This window comes from Bubalus kerabau, chromosome 1, assembly GCF_029407905.1.
Source record: "Bubalus kerabau isolate K-KA32 ecotype Philippines breed swamp buffalo chromosome 1, PCC_UOA_SB_1v2, whole genome shotgun sequence".
Taxonomy (NCBI): domain Eukaryota; kingdom Metazoa; phylum Chordata; class Mammalia; order Artiodactyla; family Bovidae; genus Bubalus; species Bubalus kerabau.
Window position 1 is genome coordinate 96,084,190 of NC_073624.1, and position 10,331 is coordinate 96,094,520.

The 10,331-nt window shown below is 42.8% G+C and overlaps 1 pseudogene; it reads left to right on the forward strand.

Annotated features, from left to right (window-relative positions):
* The first annotated feature begins 6,557 nt into the window (after positions 1 to 6,557).
* LOC129641745 (60S ribosomal protein L19-like) lies at positions 6,558 to 7,444 on the forward strand (annotated as a pseudogene).
* Positions 7,445 to 10,331: the final 2,887 nt, after the last annotated feature.

The following is a 10,331-nucleotide window of genomic DNA, read 5'->3' on the forward strand; positions in this document are numbered from 1 at the left end:
AGGGAGGAGGGTTCAGGATGGGGAACACATGTATACCTGTGGCGGATTCATTTTGATATTTGGCAAAACTAATACAATTATGTAAAGTTTAAAAATAAAATAAAATTTAAAAAAATAAATAAAAATAAAAATGGTGAACTTTATTGTACGTAAATTCCTTACTAGGTCTGAATTAAAAAATAATTACCTATAGGAATAAGTGCAGTTTTAAAATGTTCCCACAAATTCTACACTTGATCTTAGTCAGAAGGCTGAGAATTGATTATCTACAAATTCTCTGACATGCCTCACTTCAAAAGGCAGAGCCTAACTCTACTCCCCTTTGGTGTAGTCTGCGCTGACTTAGTGACACACTGCTAAGAAACAGACGATGGCAGAGGGACAGTGTGTGACTTCTTTTGCCAACAACCATTTAGGTGAGACATCTTGGAGTTAGATCCTTGAACCTCAATCCTTGAGTCAACAGGGGCTGCAGCTCTGGCCAATTTCTTGTCTGCAACCTCATGAGAAATCCTGAGCCAAAAGCAACTAGCCAAGCCAGTTCTGAATTCCTGATCCACAGAAACTGAGATAATAAATATTTGTTGTTTTAAGCCAGTAAGTCTGGGGTAATTTGTTAGACAATTGTAAATAGATTATTGAGATGAGAGGAGTAATCTGAGGTAAAGTTGGAGAGGTAGACAGAGACAAGATCTTGTAAAAACTTAACAGGCATTGTGACAACTTCAGATTGGATTCCAAGTCTAATGGTAAGCCACTGGTGGTTTTATTCAGAAGAATATGAATCACAATTTCAGAACAGTGATTACAAATCCCAAAGAATACAAATCACGATACCAGTTTCATTTTCAGTAATCATTTCACTATGGAGTGGTCAAGAATGAAGGCAAGGAGACCATTAGGAGGTCATTTGGTAGTACAGGTAAGAGGATGGTGGCTGAGACGAGGGTGGTAGCAGTGGAGATGGATGTATAGAGTGAAGGAAGTAGAGGAATCAAAGATGAGCCTAACCTCCCTGGCAGTCCAGTGGTTAAGACTCCACACTCTCAGTGCAGGGGGCACAGGTTTGATGCCTGGATGGGGAACTAAAATCCCACATGCAGTGCAGTGCAGCCAAAAAAAATATTTAAAAATAAAATTAGCCTACAGTTTGTTTTTTTTTGTCTGAATAATTGAAATGATGATAACTGCAAAAAGGGATATATTGGGAGAGGTGATGAATGAAATCAAGAACTGAAGGACTGTATAAGCATAACGTATTTGAGAAACTGCAAATAGGTCAGTATGGTTGGAGTTTATGGTGATTGCATAGGAAGAGAGTGATGAGAAAGTAGGCTGAAAAGACAGGCATGAAAGAAAGGCCCTCTTTATCACCATAAAATGTCTGGTCCTTATCCAGTTAGTCACTGGGAGTCACTAAAAGATTTTTAGGTAAGAGAATGATTGATCAAATCTACACGTTAGAGAACAGCCATATAGAGTTTGGATTGAAGATGAGAGATAACGGAAGGCAGCAGACATTACGAGTAACTTTCTGATTTTTAGGAGGTAGCATAGTACAGCAGAAAGAACACAAATGACTTTGGAATCAGAGGGACTCAAGTTCAAATCTTGGCATAGCAAGTTACCATCTACTACGGCTTGAACTGTGTCCCCCTCCAAATTCATGTGTCAAAGTCCTAACCCCCAGTACCTCAGAGGTGCCCTTTTTGGTCAATAGAGTCATTGTAGATGTAATTAGTTAAGATAAGCTAATACTGGAGTAACGCAGGCTCCTAATTCAATATGACTGGTGTCCTTATACAAAAGGGGAAATTTGGTCACAGACATGCCACCTAAATATGAAAGCATAGATCTACAAGTCAAAGAATGCCAAAAATTACCAGCAAACCACTAGAAGAGAGGGGAGAGGCATGGAACAGACTCTGCCTCATAGTCCTCGGAAAGAACCAACTCAGCCAACACCCGGATCTTAGACTTTTAGCCTTCAGAACTGTGAGAGAATACATTTCTGTCAAGCCACTCAGTTTGTAGTACTTTGTTATGGCAGCCCTAGGAAACTAATACACCATCTGTGTGACTTAGGCAAATTATTTTATTTTGCTAATCTCCAGTATCCTAATCTGTAAAATGGAGGCAATTGTATCTACCTGATAAAATGGTTACAGAGATGAAATGATATGGGATTTGTAGATCATCTGGCACTGCATAAATACTATTTTACATTTGTGAGACACTAATGCTATCCGCCGGCAATGCAGGAGACCTTGTTTTGATTCCTGGGAAGGTCCCCTGAAGAAGGAATAGGCTACTCACTTTAGTATTCTTGGGCTTCCCTGGTGGCTCAGATGGTAAAGAATCTGCCTGCAATGCAGGAGACCTGGGTTCAATCACTGGGCTGGAAAGATCCCCTAGAGAAGGGCATGACAACCCATTTCAGTACTCTTGCCTGGAGAATCCCCATGGACAGAGGTGCCTGGCAGGCTACAGTCCACAGGGTCACAAAGAGTTGGACACGATTGAGCAGCTAAGATTTCTTTCAATGCTACCCAGTGGGCATCCCTGGTGGCTCAGTGGTAAAGAATCCGCCTGCAGTGCAAGAGACACAGAGACACAAGTTTTATCCCTGGATAGGGAAGATCCCCTGGAGAAAGAAATAGCAACCCACTCCAGTATCATCACCTGGGAAAACCCATGGACAGAGAAGTCTGGTGGGCTACAGTTCTTGGGGTTGCAAAGAGTTGGACATGACTGAGCGTCTGAACAACAACAATGCTATCTAAGGAAAATGGGACATTTCTGGACATTTTGGGAAAGACTGACTACAAGTATAAGAGTCATGTGCAATACAACCTAAGAGGAACAGGTTGGAGAAAATGATCTTGGGATCCCTATTTCCTGTTGGACTCCTTAGAAAGGAGTCCTGGGATTGTCTTGCATTCTGTGAAAATGTAGCTTCTTTGGGGACAGAACACTAGTAGAAGAACCAAAAACACCCTCAAAGGCAGGAAGGTTGAGGTTAACTAACATCCTATGCTGCGGTAACGTTGGGAAGGAAAGAAGCGAACAAAGCTGGAGAAGAATGGGCCAGATGCCTTAAGCCTCCAGCTTTCCCAGCTCACTTCCTTAGGTAAAAGATTTAGGCTGGGGGTTGTCCTCTTCTCAGATCCATAAGGGAAACCTAACAGAGGCCTCACCAGTCTCTGGAACGCCTAGTCCTTTCAAGCAGGGAGTCTCTTGCCAAAGCAAACAATCCCAGCTCTACGATTGTGCTCTGGCTGGGGTAGGGGAGAACAAAGATCCCTTTCTTTGCTTCCCCAACTCTATGGCTCCAGCCAAAGGCACTGTTTACACAGTCTTCCCTGGTGAAGAATTTGTTCCGTTTCTCTCTAGGTTAAAGTTGGAAAAGATTGACTCCCTCCTTGCCTGATCCTTTTCCCTAGACCCCTGGACAAGAAAGGTGTCCGATATCTGAAGCCTTCCACCCTCAGAAAAGATGTCAGCCCACAGGAGTAACTGCAGACCCTTTTGTGACATGACAGAAAACCTTACAGTTTTGGTGGCAGAAAGCCTGTCTGGCTGGGAAAGGGAGGCTGGCTGGAGCAATCAAGAGCCTAACTTGTCTCCATTCCAATTCTGTTTATCCCCTCTCTCTCTCTCTCTCTCTCTCTCTCTCTCTCTCTCACTCCCCAGGGATTCCTAGGCTTTCCCAGGTCCATATCTAGGAGTGAATCAAATAGACAAAATCCAGGGCAGACTTGGGTTCTTTCTTTAAAAGGATATTAAGGTGGGTAGGATGAAAACAATGTTTTTTTAGCAGGAAAAGTTTTCTGTGGTCTTTAGTTTACTAACTCCAGCAGCACATATGTTTCCCTCCAGCTCCCAAAACAAAAGCAAGAAGGAGAAAAGGAAGCCCCAGAGTGGTGGAGTCTAATTTTAGCCCTGGCAGAGAGTCCTAGTGTTAAATTACTCCTGGTAAATTGGTAACTAAGAAACAGAAGAGATAAAGACAATTTACAAGATCTAGGTCTCCAGCAAGAATTTTTTTTTTTTTTTTTTTTATTTGGCTGTCCTGGGTTTTAGGTGTGGTACGAAGGATCTTCGATCTTTAGTTACAGCAATGTAAACTCCTAGTCTTGGAAAGTGGGATCTAGTTCCCTGATCAGGGATCAAACCCAGGTCCCCTGCATTGGGGACGAGAGTTATACCCACTGGACCACCAGGGAAATTTCCTCCAGCAAGAATTTTAAAATCTGATTTAATTTATTTCTATGTCATCTCTAGGAGGCACATCTCAAGAAAATGTGCGTCTCATTTCACAAAGGGGAAGGAATTGAAGCACGAGAAGAATTAACCAAAAGTGACTTGAACCCAGGATTGTGGGACTTTCAATCTGGTCAACTCCATAGGCTAAGCTGTTTTTGAAAAATTTATGAGTTTTTGCATTGTACAGATTTTACCTGAGCTAAATCCCCACTGACTATCCCCCTGTTGTTAAGGGAGTTATGGGCTAGGTGTTTGTTACACTTTGCAGCTATGTTTTGGAAACTTAAAAGTCCTTGCTTCAGATATTGGAAGAAGTGGATTGAAAAGCCTTAGGGGTGCAATGGGGATGGAAATCTGTTAGGCATAGATATCATTCCACAACATACATATAAACACTACCCCCTCAACTACCCTCCCCAGTAAGATCTACAGAATTGGTTTCTCTAAAAGCAGCAACACAGTTCCTAGAAGGTTCTAATCCACAATAGTTAAAAAAAATATCTATCCTGGGGCAAGAGCTGAGCCAACCAGCTAAACTGAGCCTACCCAGAAGGCCAGGAAATTACCAGCAGTGGATAAAATGAACACAAGGGTAAGCAAATGCTAACTATCTGCAAGGTAACCACAGAGACGATAACTATAAGAAAAACAGATCAGTCTCCTTCACTGAGAAATCTAAAAAACTGTCCAGATTCATCTTTCCCTCTCCTTCAATGATATCCTGGCCCCCACACCTTGTGGTGTGGCATAATGCAAGGAGCTCTGGTCATGGGTTTCTGTTCTGTTCTATCAGTTTCCACCTGGGTGACCTCTAGAAAAAAGTCATGATTCTTGAATCTGAGTCTTAGTTTTCTCACTTGTTAAGCCCAGAAAAAAATATCTACCTCACACAAATGAAACAGCTATAGTAAAAATAGCTATAGGCACACAGTTTTTGCTTATATGTCATTCCTGGAGTTCCTTGGTGGTCCAGTGATTAAGACTTCATGCTTCCACTGAAGGGGGCACAGATTTGATCCCTGGTCAGGGAACTAAGCGGAGAAGGCAATGGCACCCCACTCCAGTACTCTTGCCTGGAAAATCCTATGGATGGAGGAGCCTGGAAGACTGCAGTGCATGGGGTCACTGAGGATAGGACATGACTGAGCGACTTCACTTTCACTTTTCACTTTCATGCATTGGAGAAGGAAATGGCAACCCACTCCAGTGTTCTTGCCTGGAGAATCCCAGGGACGGGGCATCCTGGTGGGCTGCCGTCTATGGGGTCGCACAGAGTTGGACACGACTGAAGTGACTCAGCAGCAGCAGCAGCAGGGAACTAAGATCCTGCATGCCACGTGGTCTTGCCAAAAAATAAATAAATAGGCAAATAAGTAAGTAAATAAAATTAAAAGATTTTTCCTTGTTTTGCCTTCTTGAGCTAGGTTGGAGTCAATGAAGTTAGGAGGCAGAGGGTCAGATAAGTCAACCTTAGAATTCCTTTCAACACAAGATTCAGATGAAACTTCACTCCTTTTGCAGACTGGAAAACTGCACTTGTGTTCCCTTTCTATTGCTACATAACAAACTATATAAACTCAGTGGTTTAAAACAAATTCCATTTATTTTCTTACTTTCTGTAGATCATAAAATCCAGGCAGGTTTACATTTCCTGTTCGTGTGTGCTCAGTCATGTCCGACTCTTTGCAACCTCACAGACTGTAGTCCTCCAGGCTCCTCTGTGCATGGAATTTTCCAAGCAACAACACTGGAGTAAGTTGCCATTTCCTCCTCCAGGGGATCTTCCCAACCCAGGGATTGAATCTGCGTCTCTTGTGTCTCCTGCATTGGCAGGCGGGTTCTTTATCACTGTGCCACCTGGGAAATCCATGTTTCCTGTTTGGTGTCTCACAAATCCCAAGTCAAGGAAGGTGTTGACTGAGTTGGGCTCTTATCTAGAGGTTGTAAGGAAGAATCCACTTCCCAGGCTTATTTAGGCTGTTGGCAGAATTCAGTTCCTTGCAGTTGTTGGACTGAGGTCCCATTTCTTTGCTGGCTGTTGGTTAAGGGGTCAATTTCAGATGTAAGAAGCCACTTACATATGGTCCCCTCCAACTTCAAAGCCAATAATAACAGTGTATCAAATCCTTTCTTCAAATCTGATTTCTCTTTCTGCCACTAGTCTGAGAAAGCTCTTTGTTTTTAAGGGCCACTTGATTAGTTCAGGCCCACGCAGGTAACCTCCCTATCTGAGTCAGCTGTGCCATATATAACATTACAATAGCTTTCCTTTCACCTCTGTGGCCGCAGCCATGAGTATGCTCAGGCTTCAGAAGAGGCTTGCCTCCAGTGTCCACTGCTGTGGCAAAAAGAAGGTCTGGTTGGACCCCAATGAGACTAACAAAATCGCCAATGCCAACTCCCGCCAGCAGATCCAGAAGCTGATCAAAGATGGGCTGATCATCCGGAAGCCTGTGACTGTCCATTCACGGGCTTGATGCTGGAAAACACCTTGGCTTGCTGGAAAGGCAGGCATATGGGCATAGGTAAGCGAAAGGGTACTGCCAACACTTGAATGCCCGAGAAGGTAACCTGAATGAAGAGGATGAGAATTCTGCACCGGCTGCTCAGACAAAACCGTGAATCTAAGAAGATTGACCACATGTATCACAGCCTGTACCTGAAGGTGAAGGGTAACGTGTTCAAAAACAAACGGATTCTCATGGAACATATCCACAAGCTGAAGGCGACAAGGCTAGCAAGAAGCCTCTGGCGGAACAGGCTGAGGCCTGCAGGTCTAAGACCAAGGAAACCCGCAAGCGTGGTGAAGAGCAGCTTCAGGCCAAGGAGGAAATCATTAAGACTCTGTCCAAGGAGGAAGAGACCAAGAAATAAAGTTCCCCGCCTCTTCTCTGTACATAGTGGCTTTGGCAACTGCATAGATCACTCATTCAATAAAAAACAAGCCTACCTCTCTGCTTCCAAAGTCTCTGGCTGCCTGGTGGGTCTTCACTGTGTACTGGACCGGAACTGAGGACCGGGATACAGGCCCTTCTCTGGGTTCCTGCTTTGTTGCTTCCTTGGCTCTTAGCCTCTGGTCAGGTTCATGCCCCCTCCATCCATGGAGTGTGGGGCCTACTTTGAAGGGAGGAGAGGAATGACTTCTATCCAACTTTCAGATACTGTGCTTCAAAACTGCCCTTTACAGCAGAGTATGAGTGGGATCTCAGACACAGCCTCAGATGTTGGTTGTTATTCAATTGGGAGTTGTCACATTATTTAAAAACAACAGAAAATAGTATGCTTGCACTCCTCAACTGCACTGAGGTTCAAGGTTGCAGTCTGCTGCCTTAGAACTCCAGGCCAGTGGGGACTGAACCACCACCACTCCAGAAGGTATGATCGACCTGAACTGCTGCCTGCTGCCCGAGCTGTCTTTAGAGAGCCTTATTGAGACAGAACTGAAGCCATCATTTGGAGTATCCCTATTTTTATTTCTAAACCTATTTTTCTTTCCTGTCCTTATCAGTACTGTTTCCTGTTTTGTTTTTCGGTTTATAACCATCAAAAGTGGTCCAAAGAAAAAAAAAATCTTTCTTGGCAAGAGTTGGAATAAAAGCACCTAACATACACACTTGTCACAGCCATTTTGAGCTGACTTTATACTCTTTTTGCAAATGAGAAGTAGGTTTTATCTTGCCTCTTATCTGGTAGTAATAACCAATAAATTTTTCAATAAAGTATCTGCTCTACGAGCCAAGTTAAAAAAACCACATTACCACAGGTGCAATAGCTAATCAAATTCACAGGTTCTGGGGATTATTTTTAGGGGGTCATTTAGAAATTCTGCCTGCCACAGCACTTATTCAAAAGATGAAAGGAAATTCTTTTGGGATGCAGGGGAGAAGGAAGTGGGAATAAACTCTCTCTAAGTAAAATACTAACAGGAGAAGCCAAGCATTTGCGATGAGAGTCCTGACCTCATCCATGGTGTCCTACCCATTATATCTTCTGCCACCTCTAGAGTGGCTACTTTGGTCACAATGTCCTATCACAGTGTCTTGAGGTAAATGGTCAATAATAGACATTTTAAGGAATGCTTGGGCACTAAAAAACTCTTGCCATGCTTTAGTTTTTCCTCATCAAATGGTGTCAACACCAAACCCTCCAAGAACTTGTCCTAAGAAAACACGTTGGAAAGTGCAGCTTTTTAGATATGGCTCAACTAAGAGAGAATTTCACTGCTCAAAACTCGGAGGACCAGGATAACACCTCAGTACTCCTCTTACATGTTCTACTTCAGGATTCAAGGTGGATATTCATCCCTTCACCTCATTTCTCTTCAGTGAAGGTTAACACACAGAGCAGCCTCTATGTTCCTGTGTACCAACTTCGGCTAAACACCAGGGTTGTTCCTGAGCTGCTTTTTCATCCTGGTGACCTAAGAAGATCTCAAACTAATAAATCCATCCTGGAAGGCAGGCTGGAACAGGGTTTCTCATTATTAATATTTAGCATGTAGATGGTTTTCAAAGAACATCATTTTATAATTAGGATGATACTTTGGCCTGGTACTGAAGAAACACAACTTGGGGAAACTGAAATCTAAGAAGAGGGGACCAACTATATGGGAAAAGAATATAAAAAAGAGTGGATATATGTATGTGTATAACTGATTCACTTTACTGTACACCTGAAACTAACATAACATTGTGAATCAACTATACTCCAATAAAAATTTTAAAAAAGAGGGAAACCAAGACTTGCTGCCTTCAGCATCCCTGGGGTTTTTTTCCTCCAGGTGCTTTATGGCCAGACTTGCCAACCACAAGAGGGAGAAACTGTGTGAAATGCCTGTAACAGGCTCTGAGTTTCATGGAGAATGAGAAAGAAAATTATAATCAATATACATTGATCTTTCAAGTCACCATCCTTTTACAAATACCCAAGGTCACCTTTGTGTACATGCACTTAATTCTTTGGATGAGAATTATTATCGCGATTTAATAGATGGGGAGAAACTGAGGTCCCAGAGTTATTTATTGTGATCTGACCACCATCACAGTGGCCCAGGGAGAAGAAAGATTACAATAACATCTAATTTCAAATCATGCAATCTTTTTGAAATTACAAGGACAAATAGAAAGCTTTCATTGCATGTTATCAAAACTGGAAAGATCTTCAGAAAAGTTGCTCTTGGACCCTGTTTCTACTAAAACAAAGCACTCCTCCACCCCAAACTTGGCAACTTGGGTTGCCAATAGATACCTCTTGGGACCTGAAACTAAGAGGATCCTGGTTGCCTCAGCTCCTTCTGAAGAAATTTGCTTCCAAGCGTCTTGCAGCACCATCTCATCATTCACCTCAGAGAGAACAAGAACACGTGGGCCACCAGATGTGCTCTCTCCAAGCGCCTGAGTTGTTAAGGAGTCAGTTTCAATCCCAAAGAAAGGGCCAAGGAGAGAAATAAAACACGGATGCGTTTGATCTGATGATTTGGTAACAGAACTGGCAAGAGAAGCACTCACCAGAGGTTCAAACTTAAGTGAACAAAACAGAGAGAGCACTTTGATTATCCCCAAATATGTGCATACCCATACCTACTTATGGCTGGAGGAGCTATTCTTGTGAGGTCCGCCTAGAACCCCAAAGGGCAGTAGGGTATAGTTTTTTGGAATAGTATAGCAATCTAGAAGCAAATTGAAGATACGATCCCATTCAATCCTTGATGACAATAGCGAAAGGACAGGGTGAATAATTCGAGGTGACCTGCTTCCTAAGCATCAGTTTATTGTGGGGTCAAGTATCTGCTCTAGGCTTTAATTACTGATTGAACCAAAAGAAAAACTGTTATGATCATCGACATTATCATGAAAGGACTTTTATACCCAACTTCAAGCATATGTAAGATAAGTCTTAGTTGAAGTTTAACACTTTACTTCAAAAAAGATTTAAGAAAAAATTCAGTTTAGCTGTGCTGGATCTTCGTTGCTTCGCTTGGGCTTTCTCTAGTTGCAGTGAGCAGGGCCAACTAGTTGCGGTGCTCAGGCTTCTCATGGCAATGGCTTCTCTTGTTGAGGAGCACA